The sequence below is a fragment of the Lissotriton helveticus genome, chromosome 11 (genome assembly GCF_964261635.1).
Source record: "Lissotriton helveticus chromosome 11, aLisHel1.1, whole genome shotgun sequence".
Classification (NCBI taxonomy): domain Eukaryota; kingdom Metazoa; phylum Chordata; class Amphibia; order Caudata; family Salamandridae; genus Lissotriton; species Lissotriton helveticus.
Genome location: NC_136072.1, coordinates 537,832,313 through 537,858,992, shown reverse-complemented (window position 1 = coordinate 537,858,992; position 26,680 = coordinate 537,832,313). Strand labels below are relative to the sequence as shown.

General features: G+C 48.0%; 2 protein-coding genes across 10 annotated transcripts in view; one reads left to right on the top strand and one right to left on the bottom strand.

Annotated features, from left to right (window-relative positions):
* ANK1 (ankyrin 1) overlaps positions 1–26,680 on the bottom strand; it is a 1,318,767-nt gene that overhangs the window by 1,219,642 nt on the left and 72,445 nt on the right. The window lies entirely within an intron of this gene.
* LOC144791525 (uncharacterized) overlaps positions 6,538–26,680 on the top strand; it is an 826,098-nt gene continuing 805,955 nt past the window's right edge. For all 9 annotated transcript variants that reach the window (XR_013602413.1, XR_013602419.1, XR_013602415.1 and 6 more), the window contains exons 1-2: positions 6,538–6,672; positions 10,550–10,707. The gene's annotated coding sequence lies outside the window, so the exon portion shown is untranslated. The remainder of the gene's footprint in view (positions 6,673–10,549; positions 10,708–26,680) is intronic.

Sequence of the window (26,680 nt, the reverse complement as noted above, 5' to 3'; positions counted from 1 at the left end):
TCTGATCTGTTTATTGATTGTGAAAAGCATATGTTAAAGTCAATAGGCGTTCGAGGGTGGGTCATTATTTCTTTATGTTAAAGCCCAGAGATAGGTATTTTTTACAAGAAATGTCACAGATTACCTTGGTAGGGAAGGAGTTTGATGTTGGTTACCACCCCTAACAAACCCTAGTGGGCGAAAATATGCACTGTAATATTACTTGCTAGAATCCCTTCTGGCTGCCTGTTATGATCTTGTAATAAAAAAGAATGAAATATTACATGCATACATATATGTATATCGGAGATCTGGGCCCCCGTCGAGATGGCAGCAGGAGAGGGCTAAGGCGGTGCTGGCGGTGGCGGCCATCAGCCAGGGAGACGTCAGCCCTGCCAGCGGCACATCGGAGCAATCGAAGGTCGGCGCTCCCAGTCCTGGCTCCAGTAGTGGACATGATCTCTCGGAGACAGACCTGCCGGTGGTGACTCCCCTGACAGCGGACGGCATCTTTGGCTGATGTAGACGGCAAGCAGTTGGACGAACCTGTAAGGTACTGGGTCTGGGTTGTGGGTGCGAGCTGCCTTTGGACGCTATGCAGTGAGATGCGGAGAACTCCTGATGCTCACCACTGGAATGTGAGGGGGGGATAGAGCAAGGGGGATTTCTCCTGACTGTACCGGGGGGGCGGGAGTGGGGGACTTCGGTCCTGTTTGGGTAGGCGCTCTGGCCACCCTAGCCCTATTCACTTGAGATACACTTTCGTTGCTAGAGTTTGGATGGGGTTTCCAAGTTGGATGTCTGTCCTGGGGTGTGGGAGTTGGGGATGTTTACTTGATAAGTTTGGGGGGATAATGGGGGGGACCCGGACGTGCCAGGGGGGTCGCTGAGAGTGTGGTTGGTGCGCAACAGATTATACAATGGGACCCGACCTAGGCTACAAATGTCTCACATGGAATGTTAGGGGAATGCATACTATGCACAGACGCCACAAAATCCACTCCTATTTGGTCAGAAGGGGCATTCATTTCGCCTTCCTCCAGGAAACACATCTACTAGCTAAAGAAGGGAGGGCGCTACAACGGAGATGGAGGGGGCAGATCTACCACACTGACTACTCCGCATATGCTAGGGGGGTGGCCATTTGGGTGCGGGCGGGTGTTCCTTTCCAGTGCACTCAGCAATTAATTGACCCAGAGGGGAGATATGTCATGGTGCGGGGCAAATTGGATGGGAGGGACCTTTCCTTGGGTTGCCTGTACGCCCCGAACACTGACCAACCGGCTTTCCTCTCCCTGATGTCCAACAAGCTGGCCCCGTTTTTGGTGGAGCCTTTGCTCCTTGGCGGGGACTTTAACAGCGTGCTTGACACTACACTGGACAGATCGCACCCCCCCTTACCTAACGCACCAGCTGGAAAACTGGCACTTGCGCGCTCTGCTTGGCAACGCCAATGGGGTCTGGTCGACTCATGGAGGGCTAACCATCCGTCGGACAGAGACTACTCGTTTTTCTCCGCTCTCCACGAGCTCCACGTTCGCATTGATGCCTTCCTGTGCTCTCAGGACGTGCATGCAGAGGTCTGCCACAGTGAATATCTCACGCGCACGATCTCTGACCATAACCCGCTACTTGTTCAGCTGCGCTGGTCGCAGTGCCGCCCGCGAGTCCCAGCCTGGAAGCTGCGCCCGGAGGCACTGGACGACCGGCTCTTTCGCACCACTATAGCCTCGAACATCGAGGCGTACTTCCAGCTTAATGCGGGCTCCGCGAGCTCAGCTGCGATTGAATGGGACGCATTCAAGTCAGTGGTGCGGGGGCAATGTATTGCGGCGGCGTCAGGAGTTAGAAGGACCTTGCTAGATGACATCGCGAAGGGGGAAGAGAAGCTGAGGGGACTGGAGAGAGCGAGGCCGGAGCGTCCGGACATGCATGAGGCACTACTTGAGGCGCGGGAAGTGGTGGCGGCGACGGTAGAGCGTCTCAGGTGCTTTGACTACAAGGCCTACCTCACACGTGCACACTCGGAGAGTGATAAGTCGGGAGCTCTCTTGGCCTGGCTGGCCAATCCGGCTCGACGGAGCTTGGTCATCCTAGAGATCAGGGACCACTCGGGTGCGGCGCGGTTTGACCAAGGGGGGATAAATGAGATATTCTATGACTACTATAGGGAGCTGTACCGCAGCAGGGTCCTACCATCGGTGGAAGACTTCCAGAGCTTCACGGAGGGACTAGACCTGCCGGAACTAGGGGAGGAGGACGCGAAGCGACTCAGGAGCAAAATCGAGGAGAGGGAGGTGAGAGTCGCCTTCAAGGATATGGCGAGGAACAAACCAGGCAAGCAACCGTGGGACCGGACGGCGTACCGCCCCCTGTCTATGCTCAACCTGGACTATAAAATTCTGAGTAAAATATTGGCGACGCGATTGCTCCCCTATATGTCCAGGCTAATCCATGCGGACCAGTCTGGCTTCATCCCGGCCCGCAACACGGCGCTTAACGTGCGGCGGCTCCTGCATGTTTTAGAGGCTGACACCTATGACGGAGATGAGGCGGTGGTGTTTGCTGTAGACATAGAAAAGGCCTTTGACAGCCTGGAGTGGCCTTAACTCTTCCATGTCATGCGTACACTGGGCCTGGGCGAGGGCTTTGTGGATTGGACGGAGCTGCTATACCGGAACGCAACGGCGAGGGTCAGAACTGGGAGAGTTATCTCTGAGTTGTGGGAGAGGTGTGGCGCCGCGGCCAGGGCGACTGACGCTGGAATCTGGGGACCACGGTTCGATCCACGGCTCCAGCGGCAGGTTAGCCCAGCACCATGTGACTCTGGGCAATAGCTCGCTTAATCTTCCCGACGGCCCCCCAGCGCCTAGAGACCCTTACGGGTGATTGTGCGCTTTACAAATGTGGACTTTACTTTACTTTACTTTGAGTTGTGTGCGGTGGGCAGGGGCACTCGCCAGGGGTGTCCTCTCTCCCCCCTCTTGTTCGCCATGGCCGTTGAACCCCTCGCGGCGCGAGCCCGGTTGGGTCGGGCATATTCGGGGCTGGATGTTTATGGGCAGGTGCAGCTCATCGCATTATATGCAGATGACCTGCTGATGTTCCTAGCGGACTCCACTGACTCGCTGCGGGGAGCAAAAACCCTCCTCCAATCGTTGAGCAGGGTGTCGGGCCTCAGGGTGAACTGGGAGAAGTCCTGCCTGTTCCCGGCCCGCCCGCGGGGGATGTGCCCACAGGCCACGGAGGGGGTGACATGGGAAGAACAGAGCCTGCGATACCTAGGGACCTCAATCTTCCATGACAAGAAGGACATTCTTGAGGGAAATATTGGGTCGGCGATCAGGCATACTAAGGAGAACTTCGATTTTTGGAGCACGCTCCCGCTGTCGCTAATGGGAAGAGTGGCACTCCTTAAGATGGTGACCCTGCCGCGGCTGCTTTATTTCTTCAGGACCCTCCCGATCTGGATCCCGGCGAGTTACTTCCGGAAGCTGCGGTCATTGGTAATCTGTTTTCTGTGGGGGGCGGGCAGACGCAGGGTGGCACACAGTACGCTCCTCCGCCCTCGAGAGGACGGAGGGCTCGCGGTGCCGGATTACGAACTATACTACCTTGCGGCCCAGATACAATGGCTGACGCAATGGGTTGCGAGAGCCAGACAAGGGGAGGATGGAGTGGGGGAGCCGGCGGGCCCGGTTCAGGTGCTTTCCCTGATTGTTCTGGGGCTCCCGATGGGAGATTTCCACTTCACTCAGGAATTTGCGACGGCCCGGAAATGCTGGAACAGATATCGCCGAAGGGGCCATATTACGATCCCTTACGCCCCTGAGATCCCGCTCAGGCTGTGCGGGGCGCTACCACATGGGGGCTCGTGGCACGGATTAGGTGAATGGGAGCTGCACGGCCTCTCGTCCATAGGGGACCTCTACGAGGACGGCGTCCTGCTGCCTTTTGACCTTCTGAGAGACCGCTTTGATCTGGCGGGGGGAGACTTCCTCCTTCATGCGGCACTAACGACGGCGATCCGCAGGCACTGGAAGTCGGGCATGACGGAACCGCCACTGTCCCTGGGCTGCCAATACGTGGTGATGATGGCGGGGACGATCAAGGCAGTCACGTGCCTATACAGGCGCATGGTCTCGGAGACGGTCACCCCACTGCTGACCCTGAAGGCGAAATGGGAGGCAGACTTATCAACGGAAATACCTGAGGAGGCGTGGAACGGCATAGTGGCCCGGGTCCGCAACGGGACGCGCAACACTAGATTTCAGCTGGTGCACCTCTATGTCCTACACAGGGCCTACCTGACCCCTGACAAACTACATACATATTTCCCGGCCCACCCGGCGGCCTGTCCGCGCTGTCCGGCGGACTTGGCTGATTTCCGACACATGCTCTGGTCCTGCCCAGCCCTGGGTTCCTTTTGGCGGGAAGTGGTGGACAGCCTGAGGGAGGCTACGGAGAGAGATTTGCAATACACCATGGCGCACTGCATCCTACACTGGTTCCCACACACATCGAGAAACAAGATTACTAGCAAGTTCCTGGACCTTGGTCTACTCCTAGCGAAGCGGGCCATAATGTCCCAATGGAAGGCGAATAAGGGCCCGGCGGTGGAGAAGTGGAAGGCCGAGCTTCTCAGGTGGGCCCGGTGTGAGGGGGAGCTGCGTATGCAAGCTGCACTTAGGGCTGACAATGATGTGGCTCTGGAGGGGGCCAGGGCGTGGGAGGGGCTGATCTTGGAGTTCGCACTTTTAGACGTGGATGAGGCGGACACCCCAGAGCATAGTCCTGCTCCGGCGAACCGGCCGCCTGATGAGATGGGGTCCTAGTCCCCCTTCCTAATTCCCCTACTTCCTAGGGGCTACCTGAATGATGTTAGTTGATTGCTCATGATGATCTGCTTCGGGTCTGGATTGATCGGGATGGGTGTGGATGCGCACTGGTGTTCCGCTGGCACGTCTGGGGGGGTGGGGGGCAGAGTTAAGGGTGGGAGGGGTAGTTTCAGGGGGGGGAGAGGGTTAGACGAGATTTAGCAGGGTGAACGGGTGGAGATTGTTGGTCAGCAATGCAGAAGAATAATTACTGATCCTACTAGACACTGCGCGTGGGGAGGAGACAAGGAGAACTGGAAAGTAGCATTGCCATTTCACGGACGCCCAGATGCTACGGAGTCATGCTGTATCAACTTACACGAGTTTTCATTTACGGTTGCGCCGCTCGACCTCCGGGGTGTGAGCTAAACGGCTGTGTGGAACAAGTACAGGAGACTAATGGATATACCGGGCAACGAGGGGATTACTGCTAATGCTTTGTTTGTACCACCTAACTTGCTGCAATAAAAATATATTTACAAAAAAATGCATACATATATGTATAGATAGATAGATAGATAGATAGATAGATAGATAGATAGATAGATAGATAGATAGATAGATAGATAGATAGATAGATAGATAGATAGATAGATAGACAGATAGATAGATAGATAGATAGCCAGCCTTTGTGTCATCTCTGTTCCGGAAGTAAACTATCCTAATTTCCATTTGCACTGTGCTACCATCAAGGACAGTATATTGCATGGGATAATAGTTCAGTCAAAATCAGTCATTGGCGGCTCACTTGCCCTGTGAGTGACCGCATTTTCTGATCCTGTGTACATGTACCTGAAATGAGTGAGCTTCAGTGTAAGGGCTGGTTGGCCAGTCGTTTAGTTTCAATGTTCCACTTTTATAGTTCCCCTTTCGTTTTTTGCTTCACCTTTTTTTATTTTAATATTTCTTGAGAGAAGATATTACAGCTATTGAGGCAGCGCTTAGGGGGACACTTACTTGCCGCTCATTTAATCTCTAGTGCATTGGATTTCACATGGCCACTTCCTCTTAACTAAGAGGCCATCATAAAATGCTGCTGTCCACAGTGCATCATTATTTTACCATTCCAAGGGGCTAACACTTTGGTTCTAAATGTGGTGGCCATGTTGGAACTTTAAACAATGATTGACTCTTAAGAGGTACCTTGCAAAATGGACAGCAGCTGCTATGTTTAGTTTCACGTTTGCGAGCGTATGTTCTCCATGATAAGGTGTCAGCGTGTTTTCTTCTTTCTACTTGAATTCTTGAATTATCATGCACGTTGCTGAGTTTGTCAGTGTTTTATGTTGGTTGCGGCAAAGGGTGAATGCAAAAAAGAGTCAGTGAATGAGACGAATTAATGCAAGAGTGTAAAAATAAGTGACAGGCTGCATGTATGATGGTTTACTGAATGCCTAAACCATTCAGTGATTCAAAAGGCACTTTCATTAATAATCCAGACGTATTGGCATTGCCATCCCTTTTTTTCCTCTAACTGGCCTATTTAGTAAATGGAATAGAGCGGCTAAACAGATTGGATGATCATTTTTCTGGGACAGGTCAGGAAAGTCTTTGAAACGCTGCCTGTCGTTTTGTTCACTGCCCACTTGATGGCACCGTCGCTCCACTACGCACGTATTTAGCTCGGCGCAGCGACGGAGTTCCAGGCACGTGACGAGAAGATTCCAGAAGGAGGCTTTCTGGATCCTATTGCGCAGTTTCCACGACTTGCGCTAGTCGCGGAAGGTCACCTCGTGGCACTTCGTCTCCGAGCCTAGGTTGGTGTAGGCGGCGGCGGTGTTGAGACTCCTGGGATAAAAATAAACAGATTGGCGTGGTGAGTGGAATACACATTAGAATTGCGTTAGGGTGTTGTATCGCGAAGAATCCACGATGTGAGCAAGTAGTTTAAAGAGATCATTTTTATTGTAAAAAGTACAAAGAGGCCCACCAGAGATACTGCGTAGCAAGGACCTCGTGAGCTGGTTGTCCTCGTTTGGGGAGACCGTGAAGAGATTATGCCGATTTTCCAGTATTTTTGCTAGACGCACACAGAGGAAGATGCCATTTTGTGGGGATTGACCCCGTTTGGTGACGCAGTAATGAGAATATTCCAAGATTTTAGCTCCTTGGGATTTGAGGGGAGGGAGAGTGTGGAACAAACTGGTGGGTAAGACGGCCTGGTTGCTGCAATTTATTTTATTGTAGGGCGATTGGGCGCTTGGCTCATGTAGACTCAAGAGACGTAGGGGGTCATTCAGAGTTTTGCTGAGCACTCCCCATTTCATTTAGAGGCGAGCGGAGCCTCCCTCGTCTTGGCCGGTGGAAACTCATGACCTGGCATCAGCCCACCTACCTATGGACCAGCAAGCTGTAGTGATGGCCTGTCACCCTCTCCTTGGGCGTGCAGGGAGACCGTCACTAGAGTGCCCTACCTATGACCCCATGCGATGTACTATGGCCCCAAACAGGGTAAGCCATAAGTAGCACCCAATTTAGATGGGCCTTCATCAGGGAACTGAGGTCATTCATATCCTCTAACCAGGGTCGGATTGGGATCACAATTCGGCCCGGGCACTGACGAAAAAAAGTGGCCCACATTCAAGAGGCGTGGCCCATATTTAAGGGGCGTGACCCACATTCAAGGGGCGTGCCCTTTCATGAAACACCATTTGCACAGAGAAGGAATGAAAGTGGGAGGATACTGTTCTTGCACAGGACACAGGGCCAAGGTGACAATGGCCTACATGCTGAGCAACTAAAAAAAATAGCAAGGCCCCTTTCTGTCACAAAATTATTCCAGCCCTCCAGCACAGGAGCACCTGAAAAGCAGCATAGCCCCTGCTATTACTAACCTACTTAGCCCTCCCAGACCTTCAGCTCAGGAGCACATGAACAGAGGTAAGGCCCCTGCAATTAGTAACTTAATCAGCCCTCCAGGCCTCGGGAAAATGTCCTGGCAGGGGAGCACAAAACACTGCTTTCTGGGTCATCCAAGGTAGCCAGGTAGCCAGGGGGAGGCTGAGGTGAAGCTGGAGCATGGTAAGTGCCTTCCCAGGGTGTTCTGGCAGTTTGAGTGTTTACCATTTACTGTAGTATTAACCTTTTACCTGTGTATGGTACCCTTTTGTAACTTGCACACGTCACTTTTCTCTGGTATCACACTGTATGCTACCTATCACTTTTGTTTGCTTTAGATACTTGCACAAGTGCCACCATTGCCTACGTAACGTTTGTTCTTGGGCTGGAGTGTCTGCCATTTATTGCAGTATTATACCTCTACTTGTACTTTGTACGCTTTAGTAACCTGCACACATATCACTTTTTCCTCCTGTAATGTACCGATTGCTACCTCATCTATTTTGGTTGCTCACTATTTTCACTTTTGATTCATGTAACTTAACGTTTGCTTTTGCAATTTGTCCACTTGTCATTTTTCTCCTCATGTATTATTGCTGTTCCTAGTGTGAAGCGCTCTGACACCTTCGGGTAGAGTCCGCGCTATATAAAATCGCATAAATAAATAAATAAAATAAAAAAATTCCAAACATCACCTGGCCCCCACAGCAAGACCCATTCTTCCTCGCCCACTATGCCCTGAATGTGAAGGGCTGTGGGCGAGGTGTTAAGACTAACACCGTTTCTGGGCTGCATGGGCCCCAGGGGGGCCGAGGTGAAAATGGCTCAAAGGCCTGAGAAACACCTGGCCCCCAGGGAGGCCGATTCTTGCAAACAATCACCCCTCCCCAGCCCAGCATCAGCTTGATTGCTTGGCAGGGCAGGGGTGAAGGAGAGGCCACACAGCTGACAATCGCTGTCCGGCCGCACAGCGAGGCTGCTTTCATTTTCTCTGTCTGTCTCCGTGCACTCTGTGGGCCGTTTTTTTCTCCCCTTTTCCTAGTCCACTCTGTGTGGGCTGGGACAGGGGAGAAAAAAACGGCCCACAGAGGGCAAAGAGGCACCGGCCCTTCGGCCCATGCCCGAATGCCCGCCTTGCCAATCCGCCCCTGCCTCTAACCTCCCACTCTCTAAACCCTTGAACCAGGGAGGAGAAGGCGGCCCACGCCACACCGCCACTGCTATCGAATGTGGTGGTTGGTGAGCTGCCCAGCAGCATAGAAGCTTTTGTGGGTAACCTTACCATGTTCATGTGGAAACTGGCAATACATGATATGGCCACACCCCACTTTCTTTTACCCCCATTTGCCCAATGTACTCCCATAAATGTCGTTTACATATTCACCACTAACATGTTTTGGATTTCTGCAGTAGCTAAAACTTGGGGAGGGGGGGGTGTTATATTTCTGTTTTTGGGAGGTGCAGGCTTTGAGGTACTCAGTTGTGTTGCAGATGGAAGGAACCGCAGGGGCCCCTCACCACATCTGCTGAGGACGGCTGTAATTTTGCTTCACCCAGAGGCGGGGCGACGTTTTGCCTTGATGTGCAGGTTACGCCTATTAAAGGGTGCGATCAAGGCTAGTCCTAGATTAAGGCATAGTTAGACAGCCATCTAAATCACTAGCGCAGGCATGTTCCAAAAAGGTTCTAAAACCAGCAAAGATGGCCCATTTTTAAGGGAGGTGTTATATTGCCTAAAGTACAAAAATACTTGCCAAGGCACAGTGAGGAGTCGTACTTTGTTTGGGAGGTACCTTAAGTGCAGGTGCATAAAAAATGCAAAACTAGAAAGGGTAAACAGTTGACACTGAAGGAATATGTCTCCTGCAGGCACACTCCTTCCCTAAAGTGAGTGAAGTGGGTGATTATGTTATGGTATGTCGTGGTGAAAAGGGTGCTCTAGGCTGCCATCAGAAGACTTGTAGGAACTAAACCGGGTCTTGGCTCCTCAACAGTTAGGTGGGTGTAAGTGACTTTTCAGAATGGTGTGCTTCATGGTGGTCTATCGTTTATGTTACAGAGTCTATCTGTTATCGTGAATTGCAACAGTCCTGTGAGGTGGCTTTGTGAGATATTTCTCAAGGTACGTGGATTTTAGCCGATTGGTGGCTGCTTGAGCTAGTGGTTGTTAGATATTCTAGAAGAGTGTATCTAATTAGTCATATTCTCTATGTTGTAGAATCCGCATCGATCCTGAGGAGAACCCCAAAAGTTAGGGAGTTCGAAACGCGTCGATCACTCAAGGCCAATGGTCAACCGAAGTATTAGAGGGTTAATAATGGATTAACACGGAATTGAAATACTCTAATCATTTGAACTTTTGTTGAATTAGGAATTGATTTTCTGTTTTTCAAAAGAAATGTTTCAAATGTAAATAATTTTTTGTTGACATTGACCTATATCCCATGTGTTTAATTGTATTCATTGTCTCTGTTGTGTCTAATTATTTTTTTGTGTTTTGGAAGTTTGTATTGTGTGACTGAAGGTCGAAAGTTGAATGTGGCTGTGTTCTATAAGTGTTAATTTGTTTGTATATGTGACTTTGTAAATTTTGTATAAAATTGTACAATTTGTATATCCAAATGTGTTGAGGCACAGAAATGTCTTTTGAAAAAAATGAAAAAGCTTTCTGAAATTTAAAGAAAAGATTTATAATAAATAAGAATTCAAAAATAAGAAGAGAGTGCTATGTTTAACTCATAGTTCCTTCAAAAAGTAAAGAAAACTATTTTCAGTACTGGCAGTTGTTTTGCTTTATAACATCAGAAGACTTGTAGCATGTGGAAGCAATGCATATCACTATTTTCCGTTACTAGGAAAGCATCTCCTTGTAAAAGTCTGTATGTTGGAGAGAACTGTGAAGCTGGAAAGGATTGTGTGTTGCAGCTAAGATAGTCAGCGCTGAGGAGAACAAATAGAACCATCCTTGAGGCACTCACCGATTGGACCATGAGCACTGGTACTCGGCCAGCAGGTAAGATAAACATAAATGGGAGACCCCCAAGTGGAGCTGCAGTGTCCCCAAGAGGCAACTGAGTGTGCCTTCTTTACCTGACGGACAGCCCCTGTTACCCGGCCTACAGCGAGCAGACGGAAGATGGGAGGGGAGAGGATTCTGAGGGATGAGAAGATAATCCAGGTATCATTTGAGAGCTGTGCCAGGGGGAAAAGCAGAATTAACATTTAACTAAAAAATGCAGGAAGCTTCCGTAGCTATTCATTCCAAAGCATCATGAATAAGCCAGATAAACCTACAAAGGTTCCTAAAGGAACAATCCATTACTCAAGCCTGTGCTTCACAAAGTTAGTGCATTTTACCACTCTAGTGCGTCACTCCTCGAAGAGGCGATCAATGTTTTATTACAGTACTTCACACAGTAGCTTTTGACCTTTGACATTGTGGTACCCTGTGCTTGTCAGAGAGATCTTATGGATTGATGAATTTGACTGGAAGCAATCTTTTACCACCTCCACTCTAGTTTAGTCTTGTTCCTGTGGGAGTCAGGGCCTGGGACCACAGCGTCACCACTGCCGCAAGACTCTCAGTTCAACCTGAAAAATGACCTAGGATCATATTACAAACCTGGGAGCTCTGGGTCTCATGACAACACTATTTTCCACAGTAACCAGCTTAGGGATGCAGGGAAGATTTATTAAAGTTAGGTGACCCATCCAGTTCTTTAATTGGAGAGTGTACAGTTATCCTGGCAGACACTTTCTGATGTACATGTCTTAGCCTTCCTTGCAGATCAGTGATTATGAAGCTATATATGACGCCCCATTAACCGTTACTTTTCCTGTAGACTGGTTAATTGCTACATATGCTTTACTGTTACTGGTGTTGATGAGTATTTGAATGCTTGTTGCTATTCCAGTTCTGTAGGGTGCAGTGCACATGCTGTTCCGAAGGTGTTATGACTTTTGTCAGGTTATTCAACATAAGTGCCTGTTACATATACACGATGTACTATTGAGCGTTGCTTTCACAAGCACTCTCATTCTTGTGCTTGGGGAAGTCACGCTCTATGTTTGTTTTTACTTTTCATGTTGAACGCATTCTCGTGCTCCCTGGTTATGTTTCAATTGTGTGGGATTCTGGTGGGCGGTTACAGAACTGTGGTTGGACATTATGTACTGGCCTCTGTACCAATGTAGACTGGATTAAGCATTCTCCTACTTCCAACGGCTTACTCTTTTTATTGGATGGATGAGAAGGCTTTCCTACATTGGCGACGATCGGGGATGAACCTCGCATGCTTATTTCGGAAGAAATTTAATTGAGAAAGTTAAGAATTATTATTTTTTTCTTTCAATGCAAAAGTCTTTGATACTCACTCGTTTTCTGCTAATGACTTAAACCTAAAAAAGAAAAAAAGACTCTTAAAACTTATCTGGCTGAGTCTTTTCAACTCTAGCGACGAAGGAATCCTGCAAGGGACAAGTCGCCACCAGATCTTCCCACTTTCGAGGAATCCATGGCAATTTCACGACGTCTTCACATCACATCATGTTACCGTGGGACTGGTGAAGCGGTGAACGCATGCTATCTTCTCCAGCCATTCCTGTTAAATTCTGATGCTCCATTCCGATTTTGGACGTTTTTAAAAGTTTTGCTTGCTTTTGACGGTGTGTATCTCGAGACTAGGCTCATTACGTACTAAACCTCGTCATTCTTTGTTCGTCAGCACCCCCGTCATCACGCACGTCACGTACGCTGCAATTACGTGAGTGCGTGCAGCCATTTTGTTTCCCTCAGTTACCCTGGCAACCAAATATACGGAGATTCACCGGAGTGAATAAGGCCACGCAAGGGAAGTATCATTCTCGCGCATCACAACGTGAACGTGTTCTATTACCAGTTATTAACAAACGAAGGATCACTATTTTCATTCGTTTTCCGCCTGGTTAATCTTTTAATATCGCATTTTCTTCGCGTTTGTTTTCCTTACAGGAATTAATTTTTTTCTGCAATTCAACATTGTTAGACCCATTTCAAAGGGGAGGAACATTAAATATAAGGAAATCACTTCAAATGTATGTTACAGTTTATTTGCACATTACCAAATTTGTGGCACCTTGCATTCACATTTTTTTTTCTCTTTTCCCTTTTATTGTGCCATTACTTTCACTCATTAAACATGTCAGGTATTGTGCCACCTCCTTCCTTTCTCTCATCTTCTGGTGAGCCTCCCATGCCATGGCAAGTTTGGAAACCAGTTTTTCTCGCATATGTGGAAGTTTTAAAGAGCGATGACTGTGAACCTGAGAGAAAGTTATCACTTTTAAAGCATTGTTTAGGAGGTTTTGGTTTAATAGAGTTTAAAACGTTACCTGCATTAATCAATCCCAGGAGAATTAATGTGTACCAATATGCATCTTCACAACTAAATTTGCGTTTTGGGAAAAAGAAAAACGTTCTCATGGAGAGATTGATATTTTCGGATGAGTCTATTGAAGACTATCTCTCACAATTAGGGTCTCTGGCTGCTTTTTGCGCTTTTGAACATATTTCTTATGACCAAGTACTGAGGGATCAAATTTTAATGCGTACTAATAGTAGAAAAGTCCAGGAAAAACTGTGGTCCACCTCTGATTTGTCATTAAGTGCCGTAATTGATATCGCAAAATCCATTGAACACTCAGTAAAATTTGTGTAAGAGATCAGAGGTAATGAAAAATCTGACGTATTTTCTATAAACAAAGATTCCAATCTGTCAGATAAGCACACGAAGAGCTTTAACCAAAAAAATAACATTACAGAAAAGACTGAGAACAAATAAAAAACTTCAAACACCAAATTTGAAAGACGGAATCCAACTCTTCTTTGTTTTAGATGTGGTAGTAACAGCGGTTACAGAACTGTGGTTGGGCATTATGTACTGGCCTCTGAACTAATGAAGACTGGATTAAAACATTCTCTTACTTCTAACGGCTTACTCTTTTTTATTGGATGAATGATTAGGCTTTCCTACAGTCCCCCCTACCTTCCTTCCTTTTGAGGTGTCCAGTGTCATCAGGCCTCATATGTCTTCTCCATGACCAGATAACACATCTTTCTTTATTCACAGTTTTATTTTTAGCTAGAAGACTTGAAAAACAGCGTAGAGAGGCACTGTCCATGTTCCCCTAAATTCTGGGAACAGGGAAAACTAAAGCCTTGTAGGTATTAATTTCTCCACAGTTCCAGCAGTGTAGGGGCTACTTCTCCTGTCCACACCAAACTATGAAGCTAATGCTTTGTGCTTTTGAGGGGTCATCATGGGCATCTTTGGTGTGTCCCTTTCCATTCATGAATGAATCTGTGTGTGGCCCGGATGGCCAAGATGGCGGACATGCTCCTGTGAACTCCCTCCCAGCATTTGGAAGGCGTACTTCTCTTGGAGGCTGACGTTCTCAGGGAAGTGACTCAGACGGAGGCCCAGGTGTTTCACAGGGTACTGCGCCACAGAAAGTGCTCTCCCTTCGCTTCGCTGCAGAGTGGCTCCAGCGCGAACGCGGGGTGGAGCCGCAATCAATCAAGATGGCCCCCAGGAATTAAATAAGTGCCTGGGCGTGCCTGTGAGACAGAGCAAGGAGACAGAGGGCCCATGTGGGCAGTCCAGGGCCTCAAGGAATGCATCTTGCAGTGTCTGGCTCGTAGCCCACCTGACAGTCAGAAATGGCGGTACCTGGGGCCCGAGCAGCAGCCGAGGAGTGAGCTCCACCTCAGTCCCACTTAGCAGAGTGCATGGGGCATGCTGATACAAACTTGTTTGTGGGGGCCATATTGAGCATGAAGTAGGACTTGGCACAAAACCCAGCAGCTCAGCAGGACATTGGTGAGTGACTTTCAGGAGGAAAGCAGGTGACTTTTCCTTCCCCTCCTTTCCTGCCTCTCCACCTCTCACCCCCGGGTTGTTTGCGATCCTTTTCGGGAACCCATTGGAGTGGTGGGGGCCCCAGCATTGGCTGGGAGGAGGGGGCCTCTCCCCTAGGGTCTTTCTGCTTGGCTGCCTCTAGAGCTGGACAGCTGAAGCAAGCGGATCGGACCCCTTTTCCCCCAGTGGCTAACAGTGAGAGGATGTAGCCTGATAGGGGAGGAGGACCATGGATTTGAGTGTGCCGCCACGGCCCCGTAGCTCAGACCCTGGCTAGTCACCATGGTCCGCCACAGGGAGGCCTAGAGCCAGGCAAAGTTGGACAAATACACTACTTCACTGGGGGGAGCTCAGGGCAGACCGAGGGGAGAACCAGGTGACTCGGTCCCTAAGGGTGGACACAATAATGCAGTCATACTACAGGCCATTCATGGCTCAAAATCTGTGTTGGAGGTCAAGAATGGAAAGGTGGGGACACACGTGTCTTTGCTGAGGCAGGATCTACGTTGAACAGGTGACGGAGGCAGAGCGATGGATCTCCGAACTTGAGGACACAGTGAGGGGGCTCTCTATGAAGGTGTCTCACCTCTCACAGTCGGCCAAAACTCTCCAAGATCGAGGAGAGAACAGGATCCAGCGCAACAACTTCAGGTTTGTCGGGTTCCTTGAGGGAACAGATTGTACCTCCCTAGGGACATTCCTTGAGCAATAGATCCAATCCTGTCCTCCTGCTTTATTATCGAGAGGGCCTATAGATAACTGGCGCAAAAACCCACTCCTGGGACTCCACCTAAACCCATGATAACCAGAATCCTTAACTAAAAAGATAGGGATGTGATCCTTAAGGGTGCCAGGGAGAAAGGGCTCCTTTCATATGGTGCCTGTCACATCATGACCTTCCCTGATTACATTCGACAGTTTCAAACCCAGCGGAAATCCTATGACCACGTGAAGCAGAAACTTTGCACCCTTAATCTTTCCTACAAGCTACTTTATCCTGCACGGTTGCGGGTACCCTACAACTGCAGGTTGCATTTCTTTGATACCCTGTAGGAGACATGGACTTGGCTTATGGAACACCGTCATCTCAACCCACACCAGTCCCCAGACTGGCTATCGACCACTCTACCGTGCTCCGGATGGGGAGGACCGAGGAGCCCCGGTAAGGAACAATTGCGGAAGCACAATAAATAAAGAAGATGGGGTCCTGTGAGGGCAAAGGTCTTACGGATTCGGAGAGCAGCCACAGCAAGGGAATTGAGGCCAACGTGTCTCAAGTCGAAAAGCCTTCCTTGGGAACTACCACAGGTGGACTTCATCATAGGGCCTGACCTGACCCATGACTCTGTAAGAAGTCCTGATTGGGGCTGTACTGTCGTTTTGATTAGTGAACGCCAGCACCATTATATCCTTCTGCATCCTTTTTTTCTTACTTCACCTTCCTTGCCGCCACATTACATCATTCCCAAGTTAGTTCTGATTTTACATTTAGTGTTTGGGTGACAGATGCTTTTTTTGGGTGGGAAGCATAGGAAGGGGGAAGTTGGTGGGATGGGGTTTGTTTTGTTTATGGGGTGCGGTTGCCCCACTGTGTTTTGTTTTTGCTCTCACGACCACACTCACAATACTTGCATCTCCATGCTGCACCTAGCGTGTTCCGGCCTGTGCCTGGCACCCATGTCATCCTTGGCAAGAGGGGTTGGGCAGCGTTTTCCCAGCCCCCTCGTCTATGGCAACCACCATAGCCACTATGCGTGATTTTTACAGTGATGACATCAAATGTTAATGGTCTGCTGGACAGGATTAGGAGAGGCGCAGAGGTGCAGTATGCACACTGACACTCTACGATGATACTCATGCTGCAGGAAACATACCTCCGGGGTGATAACTGCCCCTTCCTGGCCTGGAGGGGATATAACAGGATGTTCCATGCTGGCTACTTCCGGGGATTCCAAATGTTAGCCATGCTACTGCACTGACACTTACCAATGGTGATCGCCAAGATTTCCTGGGACACTTATGGAAGTTATGTCATCCTGGAGGGGTCTTTAGAAGGTATCCTGTGCAACCTGGTTTGTGTATACATCCCGCCCGCTCAGGCGCAGTCCACTCTGGAGAGCCTTTGGATGCTTATACTGACCCTACCTCAGGATGTAACTATCATGGTGGGGATTTCAATGATGTCATGTCTGGCCTGGACTGGCACAGGTCCACAGCACTTTCCCGAAGTGTGGAGTAGGTGATGGAGGAAGGCTGCTGGTCTGGGGCTGAGTGACATTGAGGATTCGGAATCCTGGATGACGGGACTATACTCATACCTCTGATGCACATAGATCACTTTCTCGCATCGATTACTTACTAACACCGACCCACGACCTCCTAATCACTACTGGCTCGGTAATTCTCCCACAGGGGAGATCGAACCATGTGCCAGTGATGGCGCACTTTGGCACACCTAACGGAGGGGTGCAGCCTGCGTGGCGCCTGAATGCGTGGTCCCTGATGCACAAGCATTTTGTGTCCCATCTGGAACTGAAACTTGAGGTGTTCCTAGATGTCAACGGGGGCCCAATGGATTACCCCGGAACACTATGGGGTGCTTGTAATGACTCCATGCGAGGGATCGTCGAATTCTATGTCAGGGGCCTAGACTGCGATTGGTTGGCAGGGATCACAGAGCTTGAAACATCCATACTATCATGAGAGCTCAGGGACTACCGACGGAATCCCTCTGTTGCCAATTGGAGCTCGACAGGGCCTCCCTGTGCCAGCTGTGTGTGGAGGAAGCTCGCAAATGCTGGATGGCTTCCGCCTGCCGGGGTTTACGAATGGGGGGATAAGTCCAACAAGCTTCTTTATTGGCTGGTGACCAAGCACATTGAGTCTATAACTGTACCTCCTGTACTGAATGGGTCCGGAGTACTGGTGGGGAGGGCAACAAGATATCCTTGACCTTTGCTCAGTATTAAGAAGGACTGTATGCAGAACTAGCCAACCACCTAGCGAAAGAGGCACTCCACATGTGGATATCCCGCTGTCCTGGCTGTCACTGGCAGACAGAGACTACCTGGAAAACCACTCACACTCGAGGAGGTTGGAGAGACAATGTCCGACCGTAACACTTTCCTGCAAAAATAGATCTTGCTACTCTGGTGGTGTTGCTTAAGGAAGACGGCCGCTGGACCGGTGTGTCTCATACTGCCCCATATCCCTCATTAACACAGAGGTCAAACTGTACCGTAAGTTGCTGGTAAATCAGCTCTTGAAGGTCTTGACCCACCTAGTCCATCCGGACCAGTGGGGGTTCATTCCATACTGTGGTACTAGACAATGTATTAGGTATGTCCAGCTGGCACTGAGCCGTATCTGCGTTCTCTACGGGTCAGCGGCGATTATGCTCTTCTACTTTGGGAAAGCTTTTGACACCCTGCATAGTGCCTTCCTAAGGGACCCTTCTTAGACGGGAAGTTGGCCCTCAACATCGAGCTTTTGCTAAGGTACTTTATGCTGCCCCACAGGCCCAAGAGTGGGTGAATGGGGTGATGTTACTAGGGTCCCTTTTCACTGGGGCACCCAGCAGGGTTGTCCCCTATCCACACTCCTCTCTGCATTGGCCATTGAACCCCTGGCGACCTGGAAAAGCTGCAGTGCACTGGTATGGGGGTTCGATTAGCGCCTCTCAATGAAAGAAAGGATAGTCCTTGTTGTGGACGACATCCTATTATTTCTTTCCCAACCCGCTCAGACTAATTCACATCCTGACCACTTTTGATTTGGCTTCTCGGTTGCAAGATAACTAGGACAAATCTCTGCTGGTTTTGCTTTGGGTGACCGGCAAGACGAGGCCTGGCATCCAGGGTCCCCCATATGCCAGCGTAGTTTTCTATACTTGTTCACACGGAGCCTGAACCTCCGTCCACTACAAGGCCGAGCTTGTGAGGATATGACTAGATGGGGCAAGATTCCTCTTAACCTGATGGGAAGGTTAGCACTGTTAAAGTTGATGATCCTTCCTAGATTCTTTTACACCCTTCAGAACTTCCCTCTATATATTCCGCAGTCTTGTTTCAATTCTCTGACATGAATGATACGGTGATTCCTCTGGGCCAATAAACCCACCAGAGTTGCATTTGGTTAGCGAGTCCAAGCTATGTATGAGGGTGGGCTAGCCATCACTGACTTCCAGTTATACTACTGGTCGACACTCATTCTGGTGGTGAATGATAGGGAACATGGGAGATGGGAGGACCTGGCCTGCCGGGGAGAGGTAGGACTCATTGATCTCGACAACAGAACACACATGCTGTAAGGGGCTCCGGTCCCAGAGATGCTTCCGGAACCTACAAAAGTGGTGTTTGTGGCCGGGAGGGCAGCACTGAGGTGGATCGGCTGGGACCAACACCTCACAATGGAGACCACTCTGTGGGCGGACCAGTGCCTGGCATGGGTCGCGGGTATGGATGGGTTTTGGGGATGTGACCAGGTGGGTATCACACAACTGGGAGATGTGTGGGACAGGTGTCACATTCACTCCTTCCAGGACCTACAATTGGAGGTCCACCTGCATACCTCACAAGTCCATTGGTATCTTTAGCTCCGACATGCTCTTACAGACTACTGGGATGACCTTTGGGAGGTCCCAGAATATAACCCCTTCGAGGTGCGGACACTGTTGCGGCTCCTTGGAACAGAGGGATATCATAACTCTATGACACATTACCCAGACTTACTGGTGGCCTGAGGGTGTCCTGGGAGGAATAGGTGGGGCCCCTGGGAGAGGCGGACTGGTGAGATGCCTATGTGATACCCTGGGAGTTTGGGATTTTGGCTCGGCTCCGATTCCTTCAATTTAAATATCTGCACCAGGCATACTTCATGCACTATTGATTATGAAAAGATAAAGTGGCTCCCTCCCTTGCATGGCTGTGGTGGCAGATGCCCCCGAGGGGATTACTTCCGTACAGTGTAGGCCTGTCCCACAATACAGCGATACTGGCTTTGAATATTCTCGATTTTGTCCGGAGTGGTGGGCTCCCATGTGAAAGCTGGTCCCAGACTGTCTCTTTTGGGTATCCTGTAGTACATGGGTGGACCCTGAGCTTGCAGGACGCTGGTGGGGTTGGGAACTCTGCTAGTTAAGAGGGATATAGCTAAACACTGGATCTCTGCCAGCGCCCTTCCCATGGAGCCTGGACGCCTAGGATGGATTGGTGTGCTAAACTAGAAGAGACTATCGACACCGCCCACGGTGCCCGAGCAAATATGAAAGTATGGCGCAAGTGGCGGGCCTATTATGGTTTGGACGGAGTGGGCTTCCTGATGTAGGGGTTTGGTTTGTATTATGATGTGCCTGGTGTAGGTCGAGACCATGAGATGCTGTGTAATGCTTTGTACTATTCTGTTTACAATGTGTTTGCTTGGTGAGAGCAAGTTTCTTGCTTTGGAAAACAATACAAATTTTCTTATACATTTAAAAAAAAAAACCTCATGGGCGATGTACAAAGCCGCGAGTTGGAATTTATTTGCGACTCGCTAAATAGGTTTTGCGACTCGCTATTAAGAAGGGGCGTTCTCTTCCTGATAGCGACTGCAAAGGTATGTACTAATGTTTTGCAACTGCAATTGCGGGCGCAAAACACTCGCAAATTACCACCCTCTTCAAGAGGGTGGTAATGGAGTCGCAAATGGGAAGGGGTCCCCAGGGGACCCTTTCCCCTTTGTGACAGGATCTGAAAATATTTTTGAAGGGCAGGCAGTGGTCCCTGCTCCCTTAAAAAATGAAACAAAAACGTTTCATTTTTATTTTTTTAAATACATCTCGTTTTCATTTAAGGAAAACGGGCTGCATAAAAAAACCAGCTTTATTTAAAAGCAGTACCAGACATGGTGGTCTGCTGAGCCCAGCAGGCCACCATACCTGGGAGGGCCTGCCATTCCCAATGAGGTTGCAAATTCCCAGTGGCAATATTCATGAACCTCGGAATTTGCGGCCCCATTGGGAATCGCAAACAGTGTCTTTGACACTGTTGAACATCCCATTTTGCGAGAAGCAATTTGCGAGTCGCAAAATTGTTGGTCGTACTTCTGGCCCTAAGTGCTTGCAGAACCTCTTTAAGAAGCCATGTCACCTTTCCCAGATGTGTCATTAGTAGGTGCAATGGGTGTGTGCTGCTTTGAGTGTGGTGGCTACAAACGGGATCTTTTCCTTGTTTAGGGTTTGGTCATGGGCGGCACATTGCACTAGCCTGTTGCTGAAGGGAGCATAAGCTGCGTCAATATTTATTGTTCGGGGGCTTGATGGTTGGACCAGGAATAAGAAAGCAATAATGCCCAGTGCTTTATTTGTGCAGATGGTTACAGTGGTGGGCAACAGCACACATGTTTAGGGACTTGGGCTTATTTTTCAACTTCAGACTCCATAGCAAGAAAGAGAGAAAGACAGAAAGAATAGAACGCATGAGGAAGAGAAGATACTCAGGCAATGAAAAAAGGAGGAAGTAGGGATGAAAAAGAACCAATAAGTGAAATAAAGACACAGGCAGTGTAGAGTGGTGAATGAAAAAAGCATGAGGTGGAATCAAAACAGGCAGCCAAGTTATTCGGCAATCCCTGTATCCATAAGCATCAAAGCTGGGCTTCTAAAGAAAAACTTTAGACCCCCTCCACTATATTTAAGTTTTACAAATTATGAATTGGCAGGGAACTCTGTTCTTCTTGTCCTGACTTGTCTAAATCATCGCACAGCTAAAAGTGCTCTATCAACGTGTCTGCTTCTTTGATCAGGGATCAGTAGCTTAGCTCAGCTCCCAAAGTATGTGTGAAGTAGCTGTTTTGTGTCATTAGCACGAGATTGCCATTGTCTTTATTTTTCATGAAACAAAAATCAATTACCATTCGATTTGACCGCTTCATACAACATTGTAACTCACTGATTTGGTCCGAATTTGTTTCCAGAATCCAAATTCTCTGACTAAAGGCCGTTATTTTGGTTATCAATAAGTTGTCTGCCCAATAGGCTTAAGTAAAAACATTTTTATAGCTGATATCTCCAGTACGAAGAACCACCTTGACTAATTATTAGCAAGTAAAGTGCCCCAAGACCTACTGTTGAACCAAGAGAGGAAAGAGTTGATAGAGACAGGGAAGCTGAGCATAAGAGACAGTAAGAAAGAAGAAAAAAAGGAAGTGCTTATGCATTGAAGGTAAGAAGAGCGGAGTGAGGAACAGAAAGAGACGAGCGCGAATGAGGAATATTTCAAAAGAGATGTTCATTAGCGAATACAAAAAGGGGAAAATGGGAAATTAGAAAGATGTCAAGGTAGGGAATAAGAATATGTAGAACAGATTGGAGGTACAATGTGTTAGAGAGAAGAGACGTAGGCAGAATAAAAAAATCACAGGGAGATTCCAGGTAAATAGGCAGTCTTAACAGAGAGGGACTACACACATTAGTGGCAACTATAATACCATATTTATTGTCACTGCTATGTGGATAGGGCTGTTCTTTGCCAGGCCCACTTCCTCTGATCTGTTGGCATTGGTATATTACACTGCCCACAGGTGCACACTAATGGATAAAACTGCTCCACAAGGGGCGATGACACTTCATCACTTCTTGCAACACCATATCACCATTTTGCCACCTTTAAAAACATTTTTTTGGGGTGATTAGAACCATGATCCTCTATTGGGGAGACTAAACCAACACACCTGCGTGTGTTTTCTGCGTGTGTTTTTAATTAATACATTTTAGTGTAATGTATGAAACATTGGTATTTAAAAAAAAATTTAAACATATTTTCGATCAAAGTCCAAATGCTTCTTTATACCCGATTTTGCCATGTCCCTACCTTGAGTATATGTAAGCCGTGTGTAATCTGGGGAATTTAGGTATGTACGCTCCTTCAAAGCAGGGATACCCACAGGTTCATCACTCTGAGCACAGACTCCTTTTCAGGCAAATACGGCTGTACAACCTTCCCTTTCACTTGCACAAGGGATCACAGATAATATCATGAGGTCACCAGAAACTATGCATTATTACTTACTGTTCAAGATGTATTAATATGATAATAAAAATGATCAATTATTAAGTAATAGGATTGTTACTGCATTTAGCTCATGTTCCTCGGTTATATGTGCTTTGAATTATTTTCCATTATTGTTAGATGTCGTAGGTACTAAACTATAAACCATGGGCATTTAAACGTTTTTGCTTTGAGTCCTCTAACCCAAATGTCTTAAAATCAGGCCTTCCCTAGAAATGTAAGAATAAGACTTGGGGGAGTGGGAGGGGCAGGACTGCGCACAGGAGTGGGCCTTATGTAATCACTTAACCACTTGGCTGCTAAGGGGTGTGGGAGTGGGTCCATTGACTTTCCATTGAAATCAATGGAAACTCCATGACGAGTTACCCTTGTCATTAGCACTGAAGGGGTTAAGGTGTACTTTTCTGTGGCTCCTAATCCACTAATAATGTGAGACATTTAAAAGAGCAAATACATAAAACAATGAAATGGAAGGAAAAACACTACTCCCTTTAATTGGGTTCTTGTACTCCCCTCACACTCCACCCATGCCTCTATTGTAAAGTATGACAGTCATAACCTTGAAGCAGTAGGCCCTTCACAACTCCTGGGCCCCCAGTGCCACTGTACCTGCCTCGCTAATGAGAGCTACTGGCTTGCGAAGTGGGCATACCACTCTTGATAATCACTCACTTGTTAATGGCGAGACTTGCCTTCTTATCCTCCTTGATCTCTCCGCAGCGTTCGATACAGTCAACCATTCAGCCCTACTTAATGTGCTTAGGACCCATTTCGGCCTTAATGGTACTGCCTACCAAAGGCTTATCTCCTACCTACCTTGACTGGGTATGAGTGTTCTGCTTAATTCAGATACTCTGTCCATCACCACCCCCCTTTTTGAATCGTTTTGGCCACCACAAGTGTGGAAGGGTATGCTCAGATGTGAGTCCCTTGCTCACTGCACCATCAGGATTCAAGCAAGCCGGGCCGAAGACGGCTGTAATGCCAGAAACCGGTCCCCGGAAGCTTGTTTCCTTTCCAGTAAAGAATTGGCTTGGTAGTTTGGTCTGCCCTGTTCCCATGATGCACTGGGCCAGGATCAGACTAATTTGCATATAGCCAGGTTCTGAGCTGGGATGGTGCAGTGAGCTAAAAAACGGTGATGGATCAAGCCCTGATCTTTTGACTGGGTACTTAATTCAGATACTCTGTCCATCACCACCCCCCTTTTTGAATCGTTATCTCCTACCTACATCACCGGACTCAGCAAATCAAAATTCAAAACTGTCTTTCTAACTCCACCTCTGTCTCCCTTGCAGTCCCCCTGGGATCTATTCTTTCTCCCTCCCTCTTTAACCTCTTTATTGAACCCCTCACCCTCATTCTTAAACAAGCAGACCTTCAACTACCACCTCTACGCCAATGACACCTAAATCTATTACAAGATTAAAACTCATGCTTACATCTTACACCTGAACAACACCCTCACCAAGATCCAAACCTGGTTCCATTCCAATCATCTCAAACTTAACCCTAACAAAACCGAAATCATTCTCTTCTCCCCTAAAAATAACCCACTCCCCTTTCTATCATGGATCTCTGACTTTAACGCACTCAACTGCTCACTCACCCTGTCCAACTCTGTCAAATCTCTTGGTATCTCTATTGACAACACCCTAACCCTTAATTTCCATATCAAAAACTCTGCTAAAGGAGCCTTCTTCAGTCTCCGTCACCTCAAGAAAATCAAACCCTTTAATCCAACCGATGACTTTAAACTTGTAGTTCAGTCACTTGTTCTTTCTCGTATTGATTATGGTAACGCCATTCTCAACGGAATCCCCAAGGTCCACCTTGCTCCAATCAAAGCTGTGCTCAACCTTGCAGCCAGGCTCCTCACAGACTGCAAACGCTTCGATCATATATCCTGGCTCTCAAATCTCTCAAATGGCTCTCTATTGAAGGCAGATCTGCATACAAAACTGCCTGCATTACTTATAAATTCTTCCACCAAAACACTCTGCAGTATCTCTCCAAGAAACTCCTCATTGCAGGCACCAAACGACCTCTGAGAAGCACCAACACCCTCCTCCTAATCCCACCACTTCATAAAAAGAAATCCACACAATCAAGCTCCTTCTCTGGTAATGCCCCTTTCTCTTCCAGGGGATCCTCATCAATAGTCATAAGGACATGAATATTCCCGCCCATGCGCGGGACCCCGGAAACACATATATCATATATATGTAGCTCTACATATATGTATATATACATATATAAACACTCACAATGTAGACCACTCTAAGGAGAGCTGAACAATGTAGCTCTACATATGTGTATATATACTTGTAGTTCAGTCACTTGTTCTTTCTCGTATTGATTATGGTAACGCCATTCTAAACGGAATCCCCAAGGTCCACCTTGCTCCAATCAAAGCTGTGCTCAACCTTGCACCCAGGCTCATCACAGACTGCAAACGCTTCGATCATATATCCTGGCTCTCAAATATCTCAAATGGCTCTCTATTGAAGGCAGATCTGCATACAAAACTGCCTGCATTACTCATAAATTCTTCCACCGAAACACTCTGCAGTATCTCTCCAAGAAACTCCTCACTGCGGGCACCAAACGACCTCTGAGAAGCACCAACACCCTCCTCCTAATCCCACCACTTCATAAAAAGAAATCCACACAATCAAGCTCCTTCTCTGGTAATGCCCCTTTCTCTTCCAGGGGATCCTCATCAATAGTCATAAGCACATGAATATTCCAGCCCATGCGCGGGACCCCGGAAACACATATATCATATATATGTAGCTCTACATATATGTATTTTTTTATTTGCGGTTTTTATAGATCGCAACACTCATCCCAAGGGATATCACTGCGCTTATACCAAATAGAGACTACTGATGGCGGATGCTAAGATGCTAAAGATTGGGGAAGAGGTGGGTTTTCAGCTTTTTCTGAAACTGGAGATAGTTTGTAGTATGTCTCAAGTCAGTGGGGAAAAAAGGAGCGACCACCTGTTCTAGCTTTGTAGATGCGTTTGGTCTTAGCCAAAGCTGATTGACATGAGCGTAGGTTCCTAGTAGGGACATAAAATTTGATCTACCCTTGAAGAATTGTGGGGCCAGTCTTATGTAGAGCCCTGTGGGCATGGCTAAGCAATTTGAAGGCAGCCCTCTGACGCATCGGTAGCCAATGAAGTCTCTTTAAGCATTCCGATGCCGAGTCTAGTTTACCCGTGTTGCAAATAAGTTTGGCCGCCAGATTTTGCAAAACCTGTAAGCGAGAGAACAAATGTTCATTCATCCCTACAAATAGCGCTTTGCCATAGTCCAGGCGACTGACCAATAGGGCCTGTGTGACTGAGCGTCTGCAATCCAGTGGTATCCACAGGAATATCCTGGCGAGAAGTTTTAAGATGGCAAAGCCCTTGCCACAAAGGGATCGAACATGATCCTTCATGGACAAGGCATCATCCATGATGATTCCTAGGTTCCTGGCATGTTGTTTTGGAGTGGGGGCCAAACCCAGTGAAGGTGGCCACCATGTGGCATCCCACACACGTTTGGCACCACCAAACAGAAGAATCTCTGATTTACCTGTGTAGGAAGGTTGATCCCTGACTATGGTTGCCCCCAACTTTTTGCCTGGTGTTTTGCTGGTTTTCTGACTTAGTTGACCTGGGACCCTGCTATTCAGGGCCCCAGGCCTACTGCTCTCTCTGTAAAATGGATTCCATGTACCTTAGGTACATATCTAAATTGGATACTGAGTCACCTTATCAGTCCCTGTACAGTGTACCTTAGGTACCCAGGGCATAGGTGTACCCAGGGCCTACCAGGGGCTGCAGCATGTATTATGCCACCCCTGGCTGGCCATCCAAATCTGACACAACTGGCTGCTTGACAGCTGGGGCAAGGTGGTGTAATCACCCTTTGCTTTAGATATAGTATACCTATATCTAACCCTAAAAATGGACACACAGATCTCCTATCAGTCACTCCTATGGCAGGCCTTAACAATCCTGAAGGCAGAGTGCTTGGAATCGTGTGAG